The sequence below is a fragment of the Dasypus novemcinctus genome, chromosome 14 (genome assembly GCF_030445035.2).
Source record: "Dasypus novemcinctus isolate mDasNov1 chromosome 14, mDasNov1.1.hap2, whole genome shotgun sequence".
NCBI classification, from domain to species: domain Eukaryota; kingdom Metazoa; phylum Chordata; class Mammalia; order Cingulata; family Dasypodidae; genus Dasypus; species Dasypus novemcinctus.
The window spans coordinates 5,133,054-5,145,485 of NC_080686.1; the positions used below are offsets into that span (position 1 = coordinate 5,133,054).

Consider the following 12,432-nt stretch of genomic DNA (forward strand, 5'->3'; position numbering starts at 1 on the left):
ACAAAAAGACCTAAATAAATAAAAAAAGAACCTTGGGGGATAAAATGGGAGAATAGTCCAGGAGACAGTGCAATATTAACAAACATAAAAAAAAAAAAAAAAGAAAAAAGAAGAACCAACTTTTCAAGCTAGGAATCCTCTTTCTATTTAAATAATACACTTATGGATCTGACCTTCCCCCTTTCTCCCTTCCTCACTTCTTTCTCTCCCAGGGCAGCAGGAAAGGTACCTGAGATGTCCGGTAGAGATTGAAGTAAGTCCTTGTTGAACTAACTCAACACAGAAGACTATGACTCTTTATTTCCAGCCTGAGAGCATCTATACCTCACCAGACACCCCAAATATGCTATTGGAAGCTTGGATAGCACCTCCTGCAGTCCCTCCTCCCTAGGTGTGCTAGGGGAGGTCTAATTGATTTTCTGACTCCACCTTCTCCCAGACCAAGTTTCCTATCCCAGGATGTTTAGGTCAATTGGGCTTTCTCAGCAGATTCACCTCTTCTTTCTTCCCAGACTCTCCCCAAGTCAGCTGGTACACTCCTCCAAGCTCAAGGAGAGAGAGAAAAAAATAACAACAAAAAAACACGGGGCACTAGGGTAATCAAGGACCTCAGATGGACCTCAGGGTGCAGTGGATTCAGGAATGGGAAGTCCATGATATTGCAGACTCAAGGTGTGTGAGTCTCTGGAGCATGGGTCACCAGGGTTTAGGGGACACAGACCTGGGAACCATGCATCCAATTAACAAGGGACCTGGGAACACCACAGCCAACAAAGCCTTCAGGGATCGCCATGGCAGGGCCACCTGCCCTAGGGGGAAGGGTCCCACACACAACTTCTGACCTCCATGTCAGAAACCCAAAATTCCACCTCTCCTAAGAATCTCTTCTGTCACTGTCTCACCAAATCAACATCCAGACACCTCTCACCCTGCAAGCCCCCGAAACAGCCCACTTAGGCCTTGGGAACACCCCAACCAACAAAGCCTTCAGGGATCGATGCAGCCAGGCTCTGTATTTTTAATGTAACATTTTTTTGTGATCTATGTATCTTTAAAAAAAGACAATTCAATTAAAAAATAATAATAAATCATCTTATCTGAAGATTTAGAAATGGATGCTGGCAAAACAGCTATTCACATGAAGGGGACTGAAACACAAAGGTTAAAAATTGCTTCAAAGACTGATTAAGTACTAGAGAATGCTAATAGTCATTCTTTGGCTGAAGATAATGAAATGAAAGTAATTCTTCATAAAAGATAAGTCAGAAGGAAAACTCATTTCAGATTTACTGCCACCCACTGAGAAGGAACTGAGACAAACCATTACATTGCTGACAGCTCAGCTAATTGCTCTGGAAGTTATTATCAACATGTGCTGCAGTGAAGTTCCCTCTGATGTTGAATGGGAAGAGCTTTCTAGCAGTGATGAAATTGATGCATTTATGTAGAATTCTTTTAGTGATTACTGTGGGCAGCTGCTCTCACCTCCATGCTTCTCACATGAGGTTCACACTGCTCTCACCAACTATCTCATCCCAAAGATTTTTGTGTTTTTTTTGTTTTAAATTTCTTTGTCTTTATTTTTTTAATGTTACATTCAACAATATGAGGTCCCCGTATACCCTCCACCCCCCTCACCCCATCCCTCCCATCACAACAACCTCCTCTGTCATCATGGGAGAGTCATTGAACTTGGTGAATACATCTCTGAGCACTGCTGCATCACATGGTCAGTGGTCCACATTATGGTTTACACTCTCCTCCAGTCCACCCAGTGGGCCATGGGAGGACATACAATGCGCAGTAACTGTCCCTGAAGTACCACCCAGGACAACTCCAAGTCCTGAATATGCCCCCACATCACATCTCTTCTTTCCATTCCCCACCTTCAGCAGCTACCATGGCCACTTTCTCCATCTCAATCCTACATTTACTTCCATTACTAATCACAATAGTTCCAGAATAGAATATCAGTAAGTCCAATCTAATCCATACTCTATTCCTTTTGAGAAAACTGCCTTTCCAAACTACACTGCAATTGACATATGTTCTAAGAACCCCACATGGAAAACTTTGATTAGAAAGATGAACACTATACAATGTAGAACCCTCTGTGTCTCCAGTCTTGTTTCCATCCTGGATGTAAACCATCCAGCCCTTCAGATACTGGCACAGCACCTGTCACTACTTTTTTTTCTCAGCCATATTTTGCTAAACATGCTTTCTAGAAGCCATAAGTGGTGTTTTGAGGGCTCTTTGCAAACAATGGCCTCCAAGAACATTTCTCAGGTAATATTTTTTAAAATTATGTAAAATTTGGAAACTTTCTCTATTATGGAGCCAAAATTCATTATTTAGCAGCTTTTACTTATTTTTTCTTTTTTCTTAGATTTTTTCTTCTTTATTTTCTTTTAAATGTTACATTAAAAAAATATGAGGTCCCCATATACCCACCATCCCCCTCACCCCACTGCTTCCACATCAACAACCTCTTCCATCATCAAGGCACATTCACTGCACCTGGTGAATACATTTTGGAGCACTGCTGCACCGCAAGGACAGTCGTCTACATTGTAGTCTACACTTTCCCCCAGTCCATCCAGTGGGCCATGGCAAGACAAACAAAGTACAGCATCTGTCCCTGCAGCACCACCCGGGACAATTCCAAATCCTGAAAAGGCACCCACATCATATATCTTCTTCCTTCTCCCTACCATCAGCAGCTACAGTGGCCACTTACTCCACATCAATATTACAATTTCTTTCCTTACTATTCACAATAGTTCCCCAGCAGAACACCAGTAAGTCCACTCTAATCTGCGGTGGCTTGCTCGGTCGGTAGAGGTGGGGTCTGGCTGCGGACGAGGGGTCGGTCCAGCTCTGGACGAGGGGTCGGTCCCGCTTGGGACGAAGGGTCGGTCCCACTTGGGACGAGGGGTCGGTCCGGCAGCAGACGAGGGATCGGTCTCACAAGGGGTTGTGCGGTTCGGCTGACGGGGTCGCCCGGCGAAGCCGGCGATGAAGGGGTCACCCGGAGAAGCAGGCAACGAAGGGGTCACCCGGAGAAGCAGGCGACGAACTGGGGACAAGGGAGGCCAGGCCCTTGTCGGGGGCTCTCAGGACTGGAGGGCGCACGGCAGAAGAACTACCACGGAGACAAGGTAAACACGCAAGTCCACTTTACTGAGGGAGAGGCAACAATTTTAAAGGGGCTGGGGAAGGCTGATTGGTCAAAGCCATGCCCTGTTCTGATTGGTTGCCGGCGAAAGGTCAGTGGGCGGTACTGGACAGGGGAGGGGTGGTGATTAGGGATTGGCTGTTGCTGTTGCTGGGGGAAGGGGCAGGGTTTAGGGATTGGTGGCTGCTGTTGCTGGGGTGGAGGGCAGACTTGAGTTTCCCGCCCACGCCTGGCTGTTGCTGCTGTCGGGGGAAGGGAAAAGGGCAGACTGGATTTTTCCACCCACGCCTGGCTGTTGCTGCTGTCGGGGGAGGGGAAAAGGGCAGACTGGAATTTTCCACCCTGCGCCTGCACAGGGAGAAAGAAGAAGAAGGGTGCCGCCCTACAGGCATCGTGTGGCGCCATCTGGGAGGAAGAGCAGCCGCGGAAGCATGGCTGCCGAGAAGGGGAGACCCGAGGGCACTCTGCGCCCATGCCGAGCTCCCTTCAGGGGTGGCGGTGAGTCCGATCAGCCACCCTATTATGGGGGCAGCGGCTTGGCCTGCCACGGCTGCTCCCCCGCCAGGCCAGCAAACCACACTTCAGCCCGAGGGGTGACCGCATTTCCCCCTTCTTTTCAAATAAGGACCAGGATGGCAGCAGCAACAAGTAGCTGAGGCCCAAGAGGCAGTAAGCAATGAGGGAAGCGGGGCTGAAGAGGGAGGTGAGTATGACGGGGATATAAATGTACAATTTAGGGGGTGGTATCTTGCCGTTGCAAGCAAGGGTGGCCAATGTCCAATTCTTGTTGATCTCGGCGGCTATAAGATCAATCTGTTGTTAAAAGTCCAGGATGACAGCGGGTTGCAGGTAGTTGATCTCTCCTTGGCAGCGAAGACATTGTAGGAGAGGATTACATTTTCCTGCCAGAGGCTTACTGTCCAATTAAAAGGCTGATGGCTGGGGTTGGTGAGTGCAATGGGGAGTGTGAGGAAAAGAAGGGTGATGGTTTTGGACAAGAGGAGGTTTGGTGAAGTCATTATGGGAGGAAGATAAGGAGTAAAGCATAAAAGAGGATAATGAACAGAAAGGCGATGGAGAGTAGAATTCGTTGGCCGAGGTTCCAGTCTTCTGGTGCGGTAGCGGCTAGACAGATGGCAGAAAATATTATCAAGAAAGCAAAGGTTATGAGGAAGAAATAAAGTATTAAAGGCTGTGGGGGAAGTGAGAAGATCATTTAGAGGATAGGGTTGAGAATGGTATGTTTAAGACAGAAGCTTTGTGGTTTGTAGGAGACTGCTTTATAAACGAAGGAGAAAGAGGGCAGTAAATATAGTAACGATAGATAGGAAGATGACAGTGAGGAGGAGTCTTTGTTTAAGGTTCCAATCGTCCGGCGCAACAGTGGCTAGGCCGATAGCGAGGGGTGTTGCTAAATAGACAATGGCTGCAAAGACAAAATCATCTTCTGTTTCCTTAAGAATAACTTTTCTTTAAATACTTAGTAGCATGCAATATTAGAAACCATTTCCTAAAAGCAAGTTGGCAGGGGAGCTTGGTTGCTGTTAATCTTTCCTGTTATAAAATTACCTTTTATTATTATTATCATCAATTCAGTTTTATATATATATATTTAAGAATGACCTTTTGGAATTAGCCATTTAATACCTTAATGTAAACAATGCTTTATTAAACCTTTTATTATTATTTATAACCATATAGACTATTGAAGATAAATTTTATCTTTACAGAACACATTCCCTTACGTAAAGTTATCACAATACCTTTTACACTTGCCGCATGCAAATTAAGTTTCAAGAGTTTATGAAAAATTAGCCATCTTACTTTAGGACAAAATACATCTTTTTGCAAAACTTATTACATTTCAGTTAGCATTTTTACAAACTTTTAACCTTTTTAATATTCATATAAGTTTTACATTCTTTATATTATCCTGTGAAGAAAAATAAGTTATTCATTTTGATCTAGGCAAGAACAACTTTTTATGAAGATGTACAGTTAATTTTGTTAAGACTTACAATTTTTTTAATTGTAGATATCTTATTAACAATTAAACTTATGTATTAATATAATAAACTTAAGTATTAATATAAGCACTTATTTAATTTTTGGCCATTTGAATAGAGCTCTTTTAAAGATTTCTAGTAATTTATATTTACCATCCGGAGGTATCACAATATACGTTGACATTGAACGAACAGACAGACAAACACAGAACAATTACAACACATTAACAGAAATATATAATTTATTTACAGTTGACTCATAATTCTTACTTTCTGGTATAGCTGCTTTTAAATCCTTTTTTATATAGCATATCATAGATTATACCCTTCAAGATTTCTTCTGGACTTCATGTTGCCTGTAATAAGCCAGGAGGGAATCTTTTACCTTCCTGCTCCACAGCAAAAGTGACCCTATCTATAAGGCGAGTATAGGTGTCCGGGTCCCAAAGCTGACACGTGGTAAGCCACAGATTAAAGGGGAGAAGAAGGTCCCAAAATACTTGAAGCTGTTTGAAAGAGATCTTACACTGGTGAGTGTCTAGGAGACCGGCAAGGGCCCGAACTTGTGGGGCTTGCTTAGCAGATAGGATGTTACCCATTGCTAATGGCCTTTTGGAGCCGATAAGAAAAGGGGCCCTTACCTTGAGAGCACGGCGATGGGAGCCGAGGTGCACAGTGAGATGAGGGGTCGGAGCCGACGGGACTCCGACGGTGGTCACGGGCCAAAAGAAGGCCCCGACGAGGGGAGGGCGGGACGACGAGCAGTGGAGCAAGGCAAAGGGGAGCAAGCACGGAGGGGAGGAGGCAGAGGTGAAGGCAGGGGTGGAGGTGCTCAGGCACGCGCTCCTGAGAGTTTTATTGACGCCTCTTAATCATAGCGGGTCGGTATAAGCCCCCGACATGGAAGGAGAAAGCCACCCAGCGATTCTCCCAGACCGCCGTGGATCATATGAGGTCGCCAAGGTTCAGGAGCAGCAATGCAGAGCGAAAAGATAGGGGTGAGAAGAGAGGAGAGTGTAGGGCTATGGTAGGGTTACTTCAGACGTGCAAGTGCGCGCTCCCGAGAAATCCAAGGCTCCTCTTAATCATAGCGGGTCTGTATAAGCCCCCGACATGGAAGGAGAAAGCCATCCAGCGATTCTCCCAGACCGCCGTGGATCATATGAGGTAGCCAAGGTGCAGGTAGCAGCAATGTTGCACGAGAGAAGTCCCAAGGTGAGAAGAGGGGGGGGGCCCGCCAGGTTATGGAGTGAGGCTGTGGTGGAGTTGCCTTGCCCCACGTTGGGCGCCAACTGTGGCAGCTTGCTCGGTCGGTAGAGGTGGGGTCTGGCTGCAGACGAGGGGTCGGTCCAGCTCTGGACGAGGGGTCGGTCCCGCTTGGGACGAAGGGTCGGTCCCACTTGGGACGAGGGGTCGGTCCGGCAGCAGACGAGGGATCGGTCTCACAAGGGGTTGTGCTGTTCGGCTGACAGGGTCGCCCGGCAAAGCCGGCGACGAAGGGGTCACCCGGAGAAGCAGGCAACGAAGAGGTCGCCCGGAGAAGCAGGTGACGAACTGGGGACAAGGGAGGCCAGGCCCTTGTCAGGGGCTCTCAGGACTGGAGGGCGCACGGCAGAAGAACTACCGCGGAGACAAGGTAAACATGCAAGTCTACTTTACTGAGGGAGAGGCAACAGTTTTATAGGGGCTGGGGAAGGCTGATTGGTCGAAGCCATGCCCTGTTCTGATTGGTTGCCGGCGAAAGGTCAGTGGGCGGTACTGGACAGGGGAGGGGTGGTGATTAGGGATTGGCTGTTGCTGTTGCTGGGGGAAGGGGCAGGGTTTAAGGATTGGTGGCTGCTGTTGCTGGGGTGGAGGGCAGACTTGAGTTTCCCGCCCACGCCTGGCTGTTGCTGCTGTCGGGGGAAGGGAAAAGGGCAGACTGGATTTTTCCACCCACGCCTGGCTGTTGCTGCTGTCGGGGGAGGGGAAAAGGGCAGACTGGAATTTTCCACCCTGCGCCTGCACAGGGAGAAAGAAGAAGAAGGGTGCCGCCCTACAGGCATCGTGTGGCGCCATCCGGGAGGAAGAGCGGCCGCGGAAGCATGGCTGCCGAGAAGGGGAGACCCGAGGGCACTCTGCGCCCATGCCGAGCTCCCTTCAGGGGTGGCGGTGAGTCCGATCAGCCACCCTATTATGGGGGCAGTGGCTTGGCCTGCCACGGCTGCTCCCCCACCAGGCCAGCAAACCACACTTCAGCCGAGGGGTGACCGCACTAATCTATAATCTATTCCTCCATCCTGTGGCCCCTGGGATGATTAAGTCCAGTCCCCCTCTACTTCAAGATGGGGCTTAGATTCCACAGGGATGATGGATGCAATTTTTCTGCTTGCAGCTGTAGGCACTCTTGGCTCCCTGGTATGGTGGTTGATCTTCTTCACCTTGCTGTTAGCTGGCCAGGGTAAGTCCAATAAGCCAGAGGGTAGGAGTTGCAAGTCTGCTGAGGCTCAGGGTCTGGCTATCACATGGACAATCCAGAGATTCAGGTCTCCTGAGTATACACTAATGCAAACACCAACCATAGGCCTGGTAAAAGTAACAGAAGAGGCATGTGTAGAAATGTCATATCTGAGTCCAACTCCATCACACTCAGGAAAACAAATTCCAAAATAGGGCCAACTGACATGGCCCTGAACTCCAGAGTCATCTGCCATGACTGTAGAAATTGTGGGTCTCTGTAGCCCTCAGCAAAATCAGTCCCTGGGTTTCTATCTACTTTGACTGTCTCTGGTACCCTGCTGATGCATGTGTAAGGATTACCCCTCCAAGAACCACCTGACTCTTTTTTGGAGACTCATAGCCCTATAAACTCATTTGTCCTTTCCATTTCCCCCTTTTATTGAAGGTCAAAAAGCAGTTTTTAACACCTGATATTACATGTGTACTGAGATATTCTGCTGGTCTGAGTTGACCATTTTATTCAAGGTCTTTTTCTAGTTATGTAATCAGCTGGTACTTGGTATTAATCCCTTGGCATCAGGGAGGCTCATACCAGGAGTCATGTCCCACACTGGAGGGAAGGTAGTGCATTGACATGCTGAGTTTGACTTAGAGAGTGGTCACATTTGAGCAACGTGGAGGCTCTCAGGAGGTAACTCTTTGGCACTCTGCAGCTCTAGGCCTAGTTCATATTTCAGGCATAATTGGAACCATCAGTATCAAAGGCTCATTTTTGTGCCATCCTTTTTTATTGGTCTTTGCCATTGCACTTGGGGATTGTTGCTGTTCCATTGGGGAATGTGATAGATCTCCTCTGGGTAGGAACTCAGCACTCTCTCAGGTGACATTTACAACTGCAACCACTATGAAAATATCCAAACATTTTTATGTACCCTGTATACATGCCTTGGGTAACTTCCTCCCAACCATGTCCCCCCTATCAATAACACCCCACACAGGTATTCCTCTCTGCCCTAGTTGAACCTCTCTGTAGTCCAGAATTTCTTTAAAAAGAAATCCTAATGTATTTTCAGGTTCCATTAATAATAAAATGGAATATAGTGATGGGTTTAAAGGTTGGATATAGAATACATACTAATTTAGAAAAATTAAATAAAGGAAAAATAAATTGGGGTATCAAAAAATGGAAAAATGAAAAAGCATTGCTTTTGGCATTTTGCCTTTCATCACTGCTATATGTGTTGCCCTGTATGTACGGTGGCAAGGCAATTTCTCCCATCAGTTTCTACATCCTTTCTTTTGTTTTAAATTATTAAGTTTGTCTTCACATTAGTTTTATTTATTTATTTATTTAAAGATTTATTTATTTATTCATTTAATTCCCCCCTCCCCCAGTTGTCTGTTCTCTGTGTCTATTTGCTGCGTCTTGTTTCTTTGTCTGCTTCTGTTGTCGTCAGCGGCATGGGAAGTGTGGGCGGCGCCATTCCTGGGCAGGCTGTACTTCCTTTCACGCTGGGCGGCTCTCCTTACTGATGCACTCCTTGCGTGTGGGGCTCCCCTACACGGGGACACCCCTGTGTGGCATGGCACTCCTTGTGCGCATCAGCACTGCGCATGGGCCAGCTCCACATGGGTCAAGAGGCCTGGGGTTTGAACCGCGGACCTCCCATGTGGTAGATGGATGCCCTAACTACTGGGCCAAGTCCGTTTCCCCACATTAGTTTTAGATCACAGTAATTCACATACACAGTATATGGCACTCCCACATATCCAACATCAAACCCTTTGTCCCTTCCCCGGCAATGATCTTTTTCATGTTCATATATTTGCTGCAGCTAATGTACAGATATTGAAATAATAGCTTTCAAAGATGGTTTCATTTGAGTTTACATTATGGTTTATATTTTTGACTATACAATTTCCAAATTTTTAGTTATCTTATATTTTACATTATGGTTTGCATTTTAACTTATAGACTTTTACACATTTTTGGTGTAATTTAACATGTCCTATATCCATCATTGCATGACCTTGTGGACCACTTCTATTGCACCATAGTTGCACTGGTTCCATGTATTCAACACCTCTTTTCCCCTCCCCTCAGGTCCCACCATGACAATCAATCTTCATTACTCGAGGGACCATATTCAGAGATACTTGCAACAATGTTGAGGGCTTGACATACTTGACTGTCCTAACCCATTGGGAGCCACCAATTCTTTCAAGAGATACAATTCCCTCTGTATGAGAACATCAGCCCTCCCCAGGATGTGGGTATACCTTCACTCTCATTGTTTGGGTCTCCACCCAATTATATAACCCACTATGACAAAATGAGGACTCACACACTCCCTAGAAGCTTGCCCTGTGTCAGATGCCCCCCTTAAGCATCTTAAACAGGTAACCTTCCATATTATATTTTCTAGTGTTTTCTCTACATTATAATTTCAACCACATACCTGACAATCTCCTATGTTCAGATGTTCCCGTCACCCTCCCCCCAATTTCTTGGGCCCTCTGATCCATCCTCCCATCCCTAGTCCCCCTCAAGCCCACAAAGTCCCACCCAATGGTATCCCTACACCCCCATTTTGTCCCTTCCCTGTACAAATACTTACCTCCAGCTTATCATAGATTTAATCCATGTAGGTGTCAGTTCATTTAGCAGCTTTTCAAAAATATTTTTTCCCAGAGTACTGCATGATCTTTGTAAAAAGAATTTCACAGTTCAAAAACAAAAGTACATAAAGTAAAATGAAAATCCCCTCCTCTTCCCCCCTTTATTGATTGTAGGATCTCTTTTTATATAACCTTTTTTTAAAAAAAAATAATTTTATTGATATATAGTTCAAAAACCTTATAATTTACTCATTTCAAGTGTACAATTCAGTGTTTTTTAGTGTTTTTTTGCTTATTGTCTGCTTGTCTGGTTTTTTTTTTAGGAGACACTGGGAGCCAAACCTGGGACCTCCCACATGGGAGGTGGGCAATCGACTCCCTCTATATGACCATCTGATTACTCCTACATATAATGTGGTAAATGTTTTCTCTGATTTTTATGTCTTTTTTGAAACATTTTATTGCAACAATTTTCAAACATGCCCTTCTGACCCTCCACTAGCTCTCACCTACCCCTCTCTAGTAGGTGCCTCATCACTTTACAAAAAAACCTTTTTATTAGGAAATTTTCAAATATTTCTGAGAGCAGAGATGATAACATAATGAATCCACTTTGCACCCATCACCAAGCTTCAACACTTAATATCCAGATATTTTCTTTTCATCCATCTCCCCTACTTATTTTCCCTGTAGTATTTTAAAGCAAATCCCGAACTTTCCTGATTGCCTTAATTTTAAATGTCTTTTTTTTTTCATTTTTAAAATGTTTTTACAATTAGTTTGTTCAAATTAGGACCTAGTCCAAATTGTTTTAGAGGATATTTTCTTCTCTTAAATTGTCTAATCTACGTATGTTCTAATTGCTTCCTTTTCCTCATATTTATTCATTGAAGAAACTCTCATGCTTCCTGTACCATTTTCTACATTCTTGGATTTGGCTGATTTATCATGACCATGTTTAATCTGTCTCTCCATCTCTCATATTTTCTGTAATTTGGAAGCTAGTTCTAGAGGCTTATTTAGATTCAGGTTCTTTTTTTTTTTTTTGGCAAAAGTCATTCATAGGTGATGCTATATATATTTCCTCTTTTTATATCACAAATCATCTGTAATGTCCTTAAAATAGTGATATTAAGATTAATCAGTAGGTTTATTTAATGGTTTTAACCACCAGTGATTATGATTGCCTACATCCACTATTTCATTAGGTGTTGCAAATAGAGATTTTAGTTTTATGATTCTTTTGTTAGCTGTGATTCTTCTATAAATAAGCACTTTTAACTTTCATCAGTTATTTGGTAACTTTGAAAAACAGTTTTTTCAGAAAATGGTAGAATGTGTGTTCTTTCCTTTTCCCCTTATGCTTTTTTCACCCCAGAATGAGTTGATGCCCTATTAGCCTCTAAACATGAACAGTAAAGTTTTTTTTAAAAATATCATTAGGAACTCATGGTTTTTCATATATTTGTATTTGTTCCATTAAAGACATTCTTTTTATTTTTATTTTTATTTTTTATTTTTAAGGGAGTGCTGAGGATTAAACCCAGGATCTCATACATGAGAAGCAAGTGCTCAACCACTGAGCCATACCCACTCCCCCAAAGTCATTCTTCTTGACATAAAAATAGTCCCATCTTTAGATAGGAAGATCCCCTTCAAATTGACATCTTTGAATCTTTGGCTAAGAGTTTTTATAGACTTTTGCTTCCAGGCACAATGTAGCTTAGGCTTATCTTGTTCTTTTCCTGGTTAATACCTGTAATCAGTTATTTCTTCAAGCTCTCCCGGCCTTTAGAGAGAAACTGAACTTTAGACTGCTTTTACTATCATCTTATTGCTTCTAGGCCTTTTTTGTGGACAGTTTAGAACTAATTATTAATATTTTCTAGAAAGAGAAAAATAAATCATAAGTTCATATTGGTATTGTCAAATTTAAATTTTAAAAAGTATAGCATTTTTGCTTTGTATCTCTTTTGTGCTAAATATATCCTACAGAATATATTTAATAGTTTAAAAATAAAAATACCACTATAATTAACAGTAACTTTACAAAATGCAGGTAAATATTTTTTTTTTTGTGATTCTTTTTGGAGTAGTTTGAAAAGATTCTTTGTGCTTGCTATAAAGTTAACTTCATTTCTTTCTGCTATTTTTTAAAGGGATTGCTTTTTTGTTTGCTTTTATTTTTAC

The 12,432-nt window shown here is 43.8% G+C and overlaps 1 pseudogene; it reads left to right on the top strand.

The window, feature by feature from the left end:
* Positions 1 to 1,093: 1,093 nt before the first annotated feature.
* Positions 1,094 to 11,641, top strand: LOC111759411 (HEAT repeat-containing protein 3-like; annotated as a pseudogene).
* The last annotated feature ends 791 nt before the right edge of the window (positions 11,642 to 12,432 follow it).